Here is a 15877-nt window from a genome sequence, read left to right as displayed (position 1 = left end):
CAGGAAGCGCATCTGCTGTTCCCGGCTCTTCCCGTCGGCCATCAGCGGGCGAATTGGTGGAGGCCCCTGCCTCGGTGGCCTGGCTGAAGGGGGGGGGGAGGGGGCAGGACACCACGTGCGCCGCCAGCTGCCCAGGGGACCCGGGAGGCGCGCAGCAAGCCCGCCCAGCCTCCAGCGTGCGCCGCAGAGCCGCGAGCACGGGGACAGGCCGGACAGCTCCAAGTGACCAACCATTTTCAAGACAAGGGCCGGGTTATGCACAGTGCGGCCTCGGGCGTTCTTCACTTAGAAAACTCAAACTCGCAACCATTTGATTGAAAAGACCGTGTTTCGGCAGCCGCGCGCCGGGAGCTCCGGAACAGGCCCCGGCAAAACCGCCCCTCAAACCTTAGACACGTGAACGTTTGTATTACAGACGTACAAGACTTCTAAAACTGTTCTCTAGCTCACTGTTCTTTCAAAATTAGTTTTTTCAAATCCCAGTTAAATGTCAGAAAGCAAGAAGGGTGGAAAAGTCTTCATTAATTTTGCCAGTGGCTAACTGGCATTGGTCATTTGAGAAACCAGATCAAGGTAAATACTTTCACCGTGCAGCCGGTTCAACAAGGCAGGTCATTAATCCAAGAACCATTTGAGGCAAATGTCAGTTCTTGGGCAATATCGATAAATAACCAATAAATCAATAAAATGTGTTGCTCTGCTACTCGCTCATAGACTTGAGTACTCCACAGAGGCAGTCAGCAACCAGAAGTTCCCTGGCGACTCCACAACCCGCAAAGGAGCAGGAGAAACATCGTAGGGCACCCCTCCCTTCCTCTCAGTATTTCACAGGCGCCAAGTCGGCCTCATTGAAGTCATGTTAACTGCATATTGCTCTTGTCAATGAATAAATATTATAGTATAAACATTTTCCCAGAACAATTACAGAATTTCCCCCAAATTTCATTTAGGGACTTCTTAATGATCTGTTAGGCAAACGAAGCAAAAATATTTAAGGCATTTCATCCATTTTTTAAATATCTTTTTAAAACTGTTGCAATGGGAAACGACAAGGTTTGCGCGCAGCCCACGCTCTTCTTTGTTAAGTCCGTTTCCCTAGGTCGGTGCTCCTCAAAGCTGCGCGGCCTCGGGGCACCGAGGGACAAAACCAATTGCGCGCCCGCCCCCACTCCAGGGTCCCCCATTCTGTAGATGGGAGCTCGGCCCAAGAACGTGCATTTCGGAAGAGACCCCAGGTGGTGCACACCCTGCGGATGGGGGGGTAATATTTTGATAAGACTGCAAGGACAATATGAAAGTCTAAAACAAATGTACTGTGTTCAGTGTTACAAACTTCTCTGAGCCTTAGCGGCGGCAGAGAGCCAGGCCAAATAAGCGGGACCAGACAGAATACACGAAGGAACACTAGTCTCACCTTACCCTGGAAGGAGAACAGGTGTGGGAGACTTTAAGTACCAGAGGCGCCGTCGGCCTCGGTCGCAGAGGTAACGTTCCTCCGGTGTCTGAGATTCGGTCTACGTCTTCTGGTTTACGTCCTGACCACGCACCTGGGGTCCTAGAATTCAGAGAGCAGCGGGAGGTCGTGGTGCTCCTGACTCTGACGGGAAGCGAGATCTGGTCCGAGGGCCCCTAGTAAACCACGTTGTCTCCGACCCGAGTTGCGGCCTTGGTCCGGCCGGATCGGTCCCAGCACTTGGCGTGTCTTCATTTCCTTCTTGCGGGACGAACAGTCCCCCCTTCCCCCCGCCCCCAGCGCGGGGCCTTGGGTGACCTGTGGTTTCCGACCGCCCCTTCGCGGGCCGGGGTCGGGGCGACCTCTCCCGGGGGGGCGGGGGGGGCGGGTCGGAGACCTCCTGGCCTGGTCTTTTCCGGGCGGGACAGAAACTACCCTCCCCCCCCGCCCGCCCCCATCTCCGACCCCGACGGTTTTCACCGTTCTCTCAGAAGGACGAGTGAGTCCTTTCAAGCTATCCTGATCGGGATTTTAACCTCGTGAACGCGGTGGTCCGCCACCCCACGCCCGCCGCGTTTCCGTTCCTTTTTCCTTCCACGCCTGCGGACGCGGAGCTGTTCAAGCCTCACGGCTGGCCGGGCTCCCCTCCGGGCGCCCCCCTGCCTCCACCCTGGGCTCCCCCTGCTCGGCTCCCCAGCGCCCGGTGTGACCGCGGTGCACGCGGATGGTGACAACTGAGGGACGGGGTCCGGCGCCCGGGGCCTCGGTCACTCGAGTCGCTGGTCCAGGAGCCTGTCCCGACCCGCCACGCTTCTCGGTTCGCCCTCAGACCCCCGACTGCTGCCAGACCTCCTGCCGGGGGCGCGGCTCGCCTCCGACCCCGGTTCTCGCGGGCGAGCGGGTAGTCGTGGCCGAGTGGTTAAGGCGATGGACTTGAAATCCATTGGGGTCTCCCCGCGCAGGTTCGAATCCTGCCGACTACGGTTTTACCAGAAACAGCCTTATTCTCCGTTCCCCCGGGTGACCAACACCCGCGATGAGGCTCACGACCCCTTCCCCGTCCGCGGGGGCTACTGCCTCGGGGGCGGCGGCGCCCTGAGCGGCTCTGGGCCGAAGTGGCCTGATTCTCTGACTTCCTCAGAGGCTGATCCCACCCCCCGCTGCGGGAGGTGAGGATCCATAAGGAGCCGTGAGGGGCCCTGCGAGGTCGCCATTGATCGATCACTTTGTGCCAAGAAGATCTGAGTTGGGCGGGAGCCCCATGGATTTTTTAGTTCCACTTCACAGGCGAAGCAACTGCTCGGTGCCCGCGGGAAGCGGATCGACCAGGACCTGCAGGGAAGCTTCTGACCCGGGGTGTTCGCAAGGTCCTTAGGAGACGCTCCGAAAACTTCAAGTTGTTAGCAGCCTCGGGGGGGATTTGTTAGCACCCCAAAATAATAGCAGGCCCTCTTCCTCAAGCCCCTACTCCCCCCCACCATTCCTAAGACTTGACATGTGTTATTATTTGTAGATCTTGAAAAACCGGGGTCCACAGAGATCCCACCTGACGGAATATGACGGGTCCCCGGACTAGGACGCCAGAGGGCCGAGCGGCAGGGGGCGCCCCGCACCCCAGCCCCCAGCCCGTGCTGGCGGTGCAGGCCACCGTCCGCCTCCACCGTTGAGTGGGTTCGCTGTTCTAGACTCGTCCTCTCGGGCGGTAAGGCCGCAACAGTGGTGCGATGTACGGTCCTGGATTGGGCCGGGGACCGGGTATTGCTGCCCACTGAGTGCTTAGTGCTTGTTTCCTTCGGCGCGGGAAGTAGCTCTCATCCGGACGGGGCGGGGGGGGGGGGTGCGTATATTGGACGCTGGCATTTCTTCACAGCTCATGGTTTCCCACACAGGGGACTTTTCAGCTCCTGAACACCAGAGCCTGATGCCGGAACAGACTTTTTCAACCAACAGGACTTAGATGTCGTCTAAGACTGGTTTGCGAGGAAGGTAAAAGCTATTTTGGCCCCAGAGACGGGGAGAAACTGGCATTAAGGCGCATATATTGGAAGGGAGTGAGACTTTTAAAACTCTACAAAGCATTGATCCACGTGTTTCTTAGAAACAACTAATGCTTCGATCCTGCCGCGCAGAGACCCCAAGGCAGATTCTTCTGTCCCCGCTCCCTTCTCCTCCAGGACGTTCAGGGAGGTGAAAAGGTTTCACAAATGAAGAGAAGAAACAAATAGTGATTCCAGAAGAAAGAAAGACGGGAGCAAACTTATGGGGAGAAGAGACTCCAAGGACTGAATGGTGGGAAAGGTGGCTGCAAATGGGGGGAAACACAGGCACTCTCCTTGTAAAATTATGTGACTTTGAAGATAGAGAAATAATTATTCAGGGAGTCACTAAAAAGACCACCTTATGGCTAAGGACAAGACTCATCCCGGAGGCAGCCGTGCCCAGAATGAGATCCAAGCGTGAGCGAGGGGGGAAACACCTACGAGATACTTAGAGAAGCATAATGTAAGGCACGGAATCTAGTTACACTCAGCTGAGATGTATTTTGTGTCGTTTAAGAAAGTGTATTCCCACCCAACAGGAATAAGCAGCATTTAAAAGGGATAGATCCACACATAACTATATGGATGAATCAAAAAAAAAAAAAAAAAGGTGAAAACTCCAGGAGCAGAATGAGACATAGAGCAAAATATATGGAAAATAAAATTAAATACACAAAAATACTGACATCTACTTTGCAGGAACACATTTCAGTAAAAATGTAAAACATCCAATCCTTTAAAAGTTAACTTTGTAGAGAAGATTAGAGGGAGACAATTATGGAGCTAAAATAATCAATCAATTAAGAAATGGTCTTTACAGGGGCGCCTGGGTGGCTCAGTTGGTTAAGCATCTGACTTTGGCTTGGGTCATGATCTCATGGTTTGTGGGTTCAAGCCCGCATCGGGCTCTGTGCTGACCGCTCAGAGCCTGGAGCCTGCTTCGGATTCTGTGTCTCCCCCTCTCTCTGCCTCTTTCCCACTCACACTCTGTCTGTCTCTCTCAAAAATAAATAAAAACATTAGAAATTTTATAAATAATAAAAAAGAAATGATCTTAATGAGAGACTAATTTACAACAAAGATAGTCTAACAAAAATCATTGTAATCTTTGAGACACATTTATATGCGTACACATATATAGTGGATAAAATTTAATGGTTAAAGATATTGGATAAAAGTTAAAATGACAGAAACTTCTAAATGTCAGCAGTGTTGTCAGGCTATCCAGTGCTTGGGAACTGACGGAAATTATGGAGACAACTCTGTCACCATTTAATTAAATAAAAGACAAACTTACCACGTGACCCAGCTTTTCTTTGTGCCTCGTGCTATACATCCCACAAGTCTGTAGGAAGACATCTATGACTGTGTTCCGTTTAGTGGCGTTTACACTGGTGGGATTTTTAATCAGTCTGTTTGCGACTTGGTGAGTTGATAAACCTGAGTGGATGCACAGCGAGAGGAAGTTACAAAGTAAATGTAGAAAATGTGTGGAACACTTTACTGTTCGTATAAAATAACAAAATAACACATGCAAACAGAACTACGTATTTCAGAAGAAAACATTCAAATAAAAAGTTGCCGCATTGGGGGTGCGGGGAGGGAGGAAATGTCACAGAGCACGTAGCAAAATAGTTGCTACTGGAGTCAGAAGATGTAGGATGTTTCATTGAGCCATCCAGGCGCCCTTTGAAGAAGATGTAGGATGTTAAGGTGTGAAAGAGAAATATCAGTCCATCCAGTTAAAAAAAAAAAGCTGTATATAGATCAGTAACCGTACTGTGCTTGGAGTTGTGGAACATAAGTAAGTCAAATGCCTGCTTGGAAATCCGAAAACAAATTGCAGCTCTTTGGCATTACGTGGAGAGCGTCTGTGGCCTCCGGCTGGACCTGCAGGCGCACTTGTGATCTGTGGCGGTGACGCCGAGCTCACACAACAGGAATCACGAGGTGTCTCTTGGGAAAGGGTGCTGGAAAGAATCTCTTCTAGGATCTGGGGTCTGGCAGGGGGCCTTTGGGCGAGGGTCCGAAGCAGCAGGGCTCCGCTCTGGATTAGAAACTGTCAGGAAGCCGGAGCTCGTCCGTAACCGGGCGTCTCGGTTGATCTAATCATGAGGAGGCCTAAGCAGGAGCGGTCACTTGTTTTCCCGGGGAAGAGGTCTGGTACAGTGTGTGTGGCACAGCGACCCTGTTCCTGCTCAGCTTAGACAGAGTTGTGGCATCGCCTGTTGGGCTCATTTGGTCGTGGTCTCGCTGTAACCACGTCTGATGTTGGTATTCTGTGCGGTTCCGTTCGGTTGGAGAGTAACGTGGCCTAGCCTGAGAGCCAGGCCGGCTTCGGGTGTTGGAAGATGAAGATACCTCATTCTTCCTTTCTCTAGACAACACCGCTCTTGTGCTGAAATTCTTGTTTCCTTCTTAATTTCAAATGTAAAGTTCACAGTATCAAGGTTCTTTGGGGATAGGAATGAGGAATATTGACTTTGACTGAAGTCTTTGAGCTCCATCTCACAACAGGTTTCTGCATGTGTGTATTATACATATAAACCGGGATCCGTGGCCACAGGGAGAGGGGCGGAGTTACCATTAGAATGATCTATCTCCCATGTTTGATATATTTAACAAGTTCAGACATTCTTTTTAACGCGCACAGAAAATAAATGTTACGTGAGTCGATTATTGCTTTTGACTTAGAGTTGTTTTTCCCACCACAGCCTAGTGCAGGGCTCCTGTATTGAGGCTTCTTTTCTTCCTTATAAAATAAATTCTGGCCCATTAAGCCAGAATGGAAATCTATTCCTCCTTCCTGGCGCAGATGCAGGCATGTGGGGACCTGTAGGGGCTGGAAGGAGACACCGAGGGCAGAACTGACTGAGGTCTTTTCGGTGAACAGCGCTTTGCTAGGAAAAAACAAGTGAGAACAAAAAAACCACAGCAGGTTCCACCGAGACTTGAACTCGGATCGCTGGATTCAGAGTCCAGAGTGCTAACCATTACACCATGGAACCCCTCCTGGAGAGGATGTCCCCATAATCGTCTATGAGGAGGCTCAATAACTCCACTGAGCCCATTCAGTCGAGTTTATGAGTCAGAATTCTTAGTCCCTGTTCATGCATGACACTCGTAAAAGAAAAACCCAGGGGATTTTATTTTGCTTTTATCTTGTTTTATCTTCCGCCACCTAGAAGACCCATAAAGTGCCCCCTCTCCAACCCAGACCCTTAGAGGTCCTCCTGCTTGCTTTCTTCGGGGCGGAAGAGAGGGAGCGTCTGTGATCCACGCCAGGGGTGAACGTCACGCTCGTTGTATGACGTGATGTCTGAAGGGGGGTGAGGCGCCCCGGGTTGGTCCCCAGACACACGGGGAGACAGGCCCGAAAGTTCCCGTCATGGCTGTGCAAGTCTGCTCACGTCCAGCCCTGCCGCATTTTTCTCCGCGCAGATTATTTTATTACTAAGTCTATTGCCTCCAGGAAGACAAACTAATGTGTCCATTTCTGGCACATTCACGGAAGAGAACGCGCAAGAGGAGTGGTGTTTGCGAGAAAACGGAGCAGGTGGGCTTGAGAGCAACTTGGCCCCCTTGAGAGCAGCGATCGGGGAGCAGCGTGTGGGACACGCGGCACGTCTACACCCGCGGCCTGACTCGAGAGGAACCCCGAGAGGAAGGCGCCCAGTGAGAGCTGCCGAATTGTTCCCACGACCTTCTTTCCTGCTGCTCGGCGGCGCAGAGCCTGGTCTGGACCTGGCGCTCTCTGGCTGAAGAACGGGTTTCTGAGCGCGGACTTTGTGCGGCCAGGACCCCGGGGATCCGGGGGGGAAACACCGAGGATACAGAAGGGACCCCGGAGACGAGGGCCGGACCCCGGGGCTGCGGGCTGCCTGCTCCTGCGAGTCCGGGGTCGCCCAACAACTCCTCACGCAAGAGAAGCGGCCCCTGCCCTGCGGCGCGGTGACCACCCGGGTAAAACCTTTGGCGCTCAGGACTGTGGCCTTCGAGGCCAGCACCCTGTCTCTGTGTCGCGCACCCCGGACTCCGGACGCGCCACGCGGAGGCGACGGCGGCACGCACCTCCCCTTCCAGCAGGAGCCAACGAGGTCTGAAGGGCGGCCCGCCTCTCCTTCCTTCCATGGCCTGTGTTTAAGGACCGGCGACACTCAAGGAGCTTGCAAAACACCAACTCCGTGCGAACAAACTCCAGTTCCGTGCAAACACCAAATCCGTGCAAACACCAGTTCCGTGCAAAGCCCTTAGAGGACCAGCACCCGGTACCGGAATCTGGGTCCTGCTCACCCCAAGTCTGAGTGATCCCCAGGGCGGGGAGAAGGTGTCACCACGCCTCTCACAGGAGCAAGTGCAGAAACATCGCTACAGAAAATAAGTTTAAAGGAAATGTAGAGTCAGAGCTTGCAAAATACAGAGCCCGAACCTCTCCTGTCTCTCTGCCGTGGGCTTAGCTCGTGTCCCCTGCAGAGTCACGCCTTGGTCTGGGCCTATATATGCATATACCCGAAAAGCAGGAGTGAGGAATTGGAAAAAGAAGAAATCAGAACTGGACCAAATCAAAGGATTTAAACAGAAAGATACATTTTTTAGAGTTTTTATTGTAGAAAAAGGTCATTAGCACCTTTTAAAAAGATCATTTAACAGTTTTATTGAACTCTGGAAGGCCAGGTGCTAGAGATGTAAAGGGAAATAAGACAACGGCCCTCTGCCAGGAAGGATGTCCCAGAAAGTCGTACATAAGGCAAACACACACACACATCCCCTCCCCAGCCCCGGGCCTCAGAGGGAGGACCCTGCAGTGTAACGGCCCCAGGTGAGATGGAAAGCGAAGACGCACGGACAAATGGGGAACACTGGCTTGCACCGGAACGGATAAGGCTGCTGTGCAGAGTGACCCTCCGGAGCGGAAACTCACCAGTTCTGCATATGGGTCCCGATTATAAAAGACAGGATGATGTATCTCGGGCAGCAAGCGAAGACGAAAAGCAGGTTGCATAATGGACTTAGAATTTTGGCTCAAACACGATCACTTTGAGAGGGATGCACCGGCCCTGGGGCGCGAACATGAAAACCTGACAAGGGCAATGCCAGCACGCCCAGAAGCTTCCACAGGGGTTTCCATCACACCATATTGCTGAGCGCTGACCATCCAGGGGACAGAGGTGCTGAGTCCGCCTAGGGAAGCGGCTTACCACAGGCAAACAGGCTGGGCGCGCGGCCACTGAGAGGCGCTTAGTGCATTTCTCAAAACAAGAAAACGAAGCTGGTAATCTCTTCTGTCTCTTTTCAATGGACTGTGAAGTTATTAGGAAGACTTCTAGAACCTGTGAGGGTTAAGCACCCTATGGCATAAGGAGTGGAGGCGCAAGACCCTGTCACACAAAGGCGAACCTGAACACAAACACACTGCCTGTGCAGACCATTCCAAGGAAGTTCACAAAACTACCCAGGACTATGGGCCCCAGACCAAGAATCCCCTGCATTTAGGTTTTTCCTGCATATCCTGGAGTCCGACTGTAACTATTAAGAAATGGAATCATCCCAGTAAAATCAAACATAAAGCTTCTAGAGAAACAGCCTCTTTAAGTTCAGGCTGCATGATTCATTAACCTCAGAACTGTAAACGAGGAGGCCAAGGTGTGCGCGGGCAGGAAGCTGAGAAGCTCCTCAAACCGGTTCTGGGTGTCTCTCTCTTCTCAGAGTGGTAGGGCATCTGGGCTCCTGACCCAGCTGTTTGGGAGAGCAGAGTGACACAAAGGTAGCCAGGCCCTGGGAACGGGGCCAGGCTCTTTTCTAAGTAGAGGAAGACCAGAATCTCTCCCGCAGCTTCTAGTCAACCTTTATGTTGATTTCCCCATGAGAACAGTTCTATTTTAATTACAGTTTCCTCATTACTTTTGAGAAAGGGAACATGTAAAAGTGTTTCTAACAACAAAACTTTTCTTAAGTCTCAATAGATGTGCATTTTCCCCCTAGGCTTTTCTTGTTGCAATTGGGATTAATGCCTTCTATCTCCAAGGCACAGCTATTTCATTGACCATGCTTTACCCAGAGTTTCTTGCTTCCGGAAGATTAAGAAATGGAGAAAAAATTCCAGGTGGTGACAAAGTAAAAAGAGACATAGATACAACCACAATCATAGTGGGATATTTTCACACAATATACCACTCTGAAAAGTAAGAGAACACACAAATGGAGAAGTAACCATAATTCATAATACTGTGATTCATATAATATACACATAGAGAGAACAGTGCACACATCAACTTCAGGATTCAAACCTTTTCCAGACTCAGATGAAATGTTCTCAAATTTGACATTTTACCAGACCACAAAGCAAGTCTCCAAAAACATAACAGGGCTGAATGCATGCTATTATTTCACAGCAATTAAATTATGGCAGAAATCAAAACATGAAAATGAAAAATTATATTTGTTTATAAAACAATAAGTATGCTTCTAAATAAACCATGGTTCAAAGGATTAATCACAAAGGAAATTAGGAACTCTTTTGAAATGAATGACAAAAATAGTGCATATCTGAACACACACCTTGCCACTAGAAGTGGATTTGGAGGGACCTACTTATGTACCTTATGATTGGATTTGTATGTATCGAATCAATGCTTAAGGGTCACGATCTAAGCATTCAGTACATGAAATTGGGAATCAACCACGAATTTCTTCCAAAGAAACCTCAGGGAAGGAAATAATGAAGCAAAGAGCAGACGTTAATGCAATACAAAATAAGCACAAAATGAGGATTCTCAACCAAGTCAACAAAAGTGTTCATCTTTTTTCTTTTTTCTGATATTTTTCTTGTGATAAAATACACACAACATAAAAATTGACCACTTTACCGTTTTTCAGTGTACTATTCAGTGGCGTTAAGCACATTCACATTGTTATGCAGCCATTTCCATGTCTCTCCTGAACTTTATTCACATTCTCAAACTGAAATTCTGTACCTCCTAGTCAGTACTTCCCTATTTCCCCTTCTGCCCAGGCCCTAAAAACCACTCTATGACTTCCTGTCTCTATGTGCTCACTCAGGTGTCTCGTAGAAGTGGAATCAGTCTTTGTGCTCTTGGGGTCTATTTCATTCAGCACGATGTCTTCAGGGTTCATCCACATTGCCAAGCACCTCAGAATTCCATTCCTTAATGAATAATATCCCATCCCGTGTATAGACTCCATTCTGTTTAACCATTTGTCCAGTGATGGACCCTTGAGTAGTTTTTACCTTTTGACTATTTGCGCGTACAAACATCTGTTCAAGACTATGCTTTCCTTTCTTTTGGGTGTGTAGACAGAAGTAGAGTTGCTGGGTCATACGGCAATTGTAGTTTTAATTTTTTCCAGCCTTATTGACGTATGGTCTGCCAGAGTCCAGCTCCAGCAGGTCCAGGGTTCCCTGAAGAATGGACAGTGTCGGCAAAAGGGGGAGGGAATGAAAGAGCCACGAGTTTCTTTCTGATCACCAGGCAGGCATCTCTGCACTGACGTGAAAGTCAGCTTTATTTATGGAAAAAATGTATGGGGCCAGTATAGAAGTGGCATTTGCCTTGCACAATGATTTCTGATGACACATTCTTTTGGCATGTAAAAGTTTCCCCGGAACTTAGATTGGTAGAAGACTCATGCATAATCTTTATCAATAGTGATTGATGTAGGTGATTTAGATGCTTATCATATGGGGAAGGAAGGTGTCTTCAGAATTCAAATACAAGGCAATGTTTTTAGCATAGTAAAGGCAAAAGTTAGTTCTTTGGGAGCAGGGATCAATAGCCTGTTTGCTTATGGGGAAGTACAAGAAAAACAGGATTCTCAGGAAATGCAAATGTTTGCTTCCATAAACACAAAAGAAGTTCCTACAATAAGTTCTTTCACAAGGTGCAATCAGCATATTTTAAAATAAGGGGACAAGTCACTCCCAATACCAGTCAACGAGGTGCCTTGGGAGTCTGTGCTCAAGCAAAAATAACTGAGTGGGGTGGACATCGGTCACCATCTGAAGGCAAGAGGCCTTGCAAACCTGCCTTAACCTCATAAGGAGTTTTCTCAACTTAGTAAGTTCAGAAATTGGCTCCCAACAACGACCAGCATCTAACATTGTGTAAGTTTAAGGTACACAATGTAATAATTTGATATATGTACATATGTACATGATTGTCACAATAAGGTTAGTTAACACATCAATTACCTCCCATAATTTCAATTTTGAGTCGATTTTGTGGTTTGTTTCAGAAATGCAATGTGATTTCACATTCAAAACTCAACCTATAAAACTAAATCTTTTCAATTTATAATAAGTAAAAGAATAATTATACAATAATCAAAATACATGTGTAGAAAAGTGTTTGATAAAATACTTTCTATTCATATTTTTAACCTAAAAAAGGTTTGTTTTAATAGTTACAGGTACACAGTAAGTTGCAAATATAGTCAGAGAGATTCTGTGTCCCTTTCACCCATTTCCCTGGCGGGCTACTTGTTACATGATCAAAGTATAATAGTAAAAGCAGGAAATTAATATTGGCTCAGTGTTGTGTGTAGTCCTAATCTCAAAAGGTTACACACTGTGCTGATTCCTGTCACCAATACACAGAGCATCGCTGGGACAGTCCCCACCTGTTCCCCTTAGGATCATGCCCAGCCCCTCCTCCCACCATCCCTGAACTCTGGCAACTGCTAATTTGTTCTAATCTCTATAATTTTGCCATTTTGATAAGCTCATAAAGTTAGAGTCATACACTAGGTGACCTATCAGGATTGACTTCTTTCCCTGAGCCTGGTGCCCGCCATCTGCTTCCAAGTCGCCACTGGAGCCCACCTCTCTTTCCTGCCTGGAGTTCCCATCCATGCACTTTGTGTCCTCATTGACCTGCTGAAGGATGCTTCGGTTGCGTTCAGTTTTGGGCTGTTGCGAATAAGACACTGCGAATGTTCATATATAGGTTTTTGTCCACACACAAATTTCCATTTCTCCGGAAATGAGGAGTGCAGTGGACGAATCATACCGCATTTTTCTGTTTTATTTTGTGAGAAACTGTCGAACTATTTCCCAGAGTGGCTGTGCCATTTTGCATTCCCACTGGTATAAAAATCGTGTTCAATTTCTATCACATTCTCAAGAAGGCCAAACTATAGGACAGAAAATGTATGCGGGTATCAGCTGGTGTGGGGTTGGGATGTGCCCGAAAGGGGAATGCAAGGAGTTTCTGGATTGATAAACCGTCCGGATCCTGGGGACGGTAGCCGGTGCAGGGAAACGTGCATCTGCTTTCAATGTGCATTGACTTTCAAAGTCAATTTTGCTCTTCAAAGGATTTTTAAAATAACATAAAAACAGCCTCTTGTGGCAGACTAAACACCCTCTACAACGTACCTGAGGGAGACTGCCTCCCAGTTGTCTCTTTGTGAAATAGCTTACTTCAGAGCTTTGGGGAGAGAAAATCCAGAAATATCCTTAAGTCCTGCACATTGCTGGGCGCAGGTCTGTTGGTGCAAACTTTCTGCAGAAATAATCGTGCTCTAGTGTTTTTCTTCTGGGCAACACTCGGAGAGGAGAGGCCGTCAGTAGGTTTTCCTCAGTGGTTCGTTTCGCCTAGAAAGGAGCACCGCCTGCAGGCGGGATTAGACTGGTCAGAAAGGTGACGGTTCAAAAGCTCGGACGTAGTCGGCAGGACTCGAACCTGCGCGGGGAGACCCCAATGGATTTCTAGTCCATCGCCTTAACCACTCGGCCACGACTACCGCTGTGTGACAGGCTTCCTCAAAATATAGAAGGAAATGTGGTAGGTTTAGAGGCAGAATGCCAGTCAGTGTAGACAAAAACGTGTTTAGAAAGTTAGGCAAGGTGCAAGAAAAGACGCAATGCTGAAACCCACTCGGGGTCCCCAACCTCCCAGGCTCACACCCAGGATATTCATCTCCTCACGTTCTGGGAAAGTGCCAGGCAAATACCAATGCGCTTTCACTTTCCACGCGGATTAGAAGAAACCTCATAGGTATAGACGGTCCAGGAGTCTCCTTGCCCGTGAAATACTAGCTGCTTCCTGGGGGAAAAATGGATTTACCTGGAGGGGGTTGTTTTTTTTGTCAATCCAAAGTGTGACCAACACAACACGTTTGCTGTTCTCCTTTTTACATTTGCAACGAACTGCTTCCCTCAGCAGAATTTCCAGATGCTCTACAGGAACGATTCAGAACAAAACGGTTCAGTGTGGACTCCAGGAAGATGGGTCCCCACTTTATGATGAGCGGGTAAGAGGTGAGCTGATGAATTCGAGGCGTCCTGAGAAAGCTGAGATCATTGGTTGGATTTAATGCATTATATTGAATCAGAGGTAACAGCATGTTCTTTAAATAGTTCTAATCAATTCTGATAGCACTGGGAATGGGGGAGGGCTAGATTTAATCAAAGATAAAAATATTTCCTTTCATTTATATCCAGAAAAGATAAACTGTGCTGTCACTAATAAACAGAAGGAATCTGGTCAGGGAAAGCAAGCACACGTCACTGGCAATCTTTGGAAAATTCCCCGTTGTTTGCTTCAAAACACCGTGTGACGTATTTTACGTCTTTATTTTCTACATCTCCCCATAAGAATATTTGGGGGACAGAACTTTGTCTTGAGCTTTCCTAAAACATTTGTTTAAAGTTTCAACTTTTTGTTATTATATAACCCCAAAAGAGTTCTCCATCAAAGTATGTATGCAAAATAATTCTTAAGGCCTAAGTAAATGTCAACGGGTCAGAGAAGCAGAGAGGCCTCCGGGAATTCAATTCGTCAAGAACAAACTGAGAAATAGTGATGGGCCTTGGAAAAGAAAGTCTATGATGGCCACCCCTCACTGGGCGAGGCCGGTGGGGAAAACAACCCACAAGCCTACTTCCCAGAAACCAGCACTAGCAGGACTTGGGCATATGTCTCCTTCCCTCATCCCCAGGCCCCCAGTCCATCATGCCATCCTTCCTTCCCCTTCCTTCCTTCCTTCTTTTATTTCTTTCTTGTTTCTGAGTAACACAAGGGGGAAAGTTTATTTAAATGAGAAAATACACTCTTGGTATACAAGCGTGGATGCGCTTAAGAGAGAGAGACAGAGCTTGGCCCCTCCCCCCGTATTTTGAATGCCAAAAAAAAAAAAAAAAAAAAAAAGAGAGAGAGAGAGAGAGAGAGAGAAAAAGTGACTAACCGAAGTCAGACAGAACGTAAATGGTGCCAATATCTTCCACCAGGAATAAATGAGCAGTTGAACAAGTTGGGTGATTATTCACCAAGAAGACGCCCCGTGGGGAGCGGTGGGTGCATCTCATTAGTAAGAGCGTATAAGAAAGTACTTACAGGATTGAGTCTTGTGTTAGGCGATTTGGGGGAAGATTTAAAGAGGCAGAGCTTTTCTGGACCGGATGCTCTCCGGAAGCAGGGAGTGATTCTGTGATTGGATAGCTTGATGCATCCTATCGTGAAGGAAGGAAGAAGAGAGCAAAGCTGAAACTGTGATTGCCAAAGAAGCTGTAGTTACTCATATTGGACAGATTGGGGGGGACTGGCGGCCGTTTTTGTGGCTGAACAAAAGTTTTGTTTCTGTTTTTGGCGCGCGCGCCTATGTGTGTGCGCGCGCGCTCAAACAGGACTGCAGAGTGATCTTATTTTCTTCTTGCTCCGTCACCGTCTCTGAGCCGCCTTGTCCGGCGCCTGCGTTCTGCGAAGCTGTCTCTCTTCCGCAGAAGGGCGACCAGGGGACACCAGGCCAGCTCCCGATTGGCACGCGCTGCTTTTCTCTTTCTCCATTTTGTATTTCCCTAATTTCGTCGAATATTACATCAGTAACACTTTCTGCAGGAACTCCCCAAACGACACCTCAGTGGCTTTGCGCTGTCCGGGTCTGCAGACGAGGTGGGAACGAACTCGGTACTTCCCCTTCCCGGGCAGCTGTGCTGCTCCCGCGGCGCTGCTCACTCTTACCCGTTTTTAAAACGAGCATGGCCGTTCTTGCCACGAACCGTTCCCTCCAGGCGGGTGCGTTCTGTGGGGCCGTGTCTTGCAAAATGAATGACTGATTCAAGTGTTATCAAGCTCGAATCAGCTGACATGCGCGTCTCCTGCTGCGCTCGGAACCAACTGACCTGGGAGAACAAGAAGGAAACGCTGCGCCTCCCACCGCAGAGGCGAGCGGAAGCCCTTGGCCTTGATCCCCACACGGGGGCGTCCCGGACAAGGGCCGGAGGAAACGTTTCCCTTGGAATCCGGAAATTGGACGGGTTTCGTGCCCCTGCAAGGGCACTTCTGTTGGCAGGACAGCGAGCCGGAATCCAGAGCCTGGACCGGACGCCGACTGGGACCTGCTCGGGGACCATAGACGCCCTGAGCGC

At 48.8% G+C, this 15877-nt stretch overlaps 3 non-coding genes across 3 annotated transcripts; 1 reads left to right on the top strand and 2 right to left on the bottom strand.

Annotated features, from left to right (window-relative positions):
• The first annotated feature begins 2354 nt into the window (after nucleotides 1-2354).
• TRNAS-UGA lies at nucleotides 2355-2436 on the top strand. The gene has a single exon. It is a non-coding gene; the product is annotated as a tRNA-Ser (tRNA).
• Nucleotides 2437-6428: 3992 nt separating this feature from the next.
• Nucleotides 6429-6500, bottom strand: TRNAQ-CUG. The gene has a single exon. It is a non-coding gene; the product is annotated as a tRNA-Gln (tRNA).
• A 6672-nt stretch (nucleotides 6501-13172) lies between these two features.
• Nucleotides 13173-13254, bottom strand: TRNAS-AGA. The gene has a single exon. It is a non-coding gene; the product is annotated as a tRNA-Ser (tRNA).
• Between the last annotated feature and the right edge of the window lie 2623 nt (nucleotides 13255-15877).

This window comes from Suricata suricatta, chromosome 7 (genome assembly GCF_006229205.1).
Source record: "Suricata suricatta isolate VVHF042 chromosome 7, meerkat_22Aug2017_6uvM2_HiC, whole genome shotgun sequence".
NCBI classification, from domain to species: domain Eukaryota; kingdom Metazoa; phylum Chordata; class Mammalia; order Carnivora; family Herpestidae; genus Suricata; species Suricata suricatta.
This window is presented reverse-complemented; position numbering and strand designations above follow the sequence as displayed.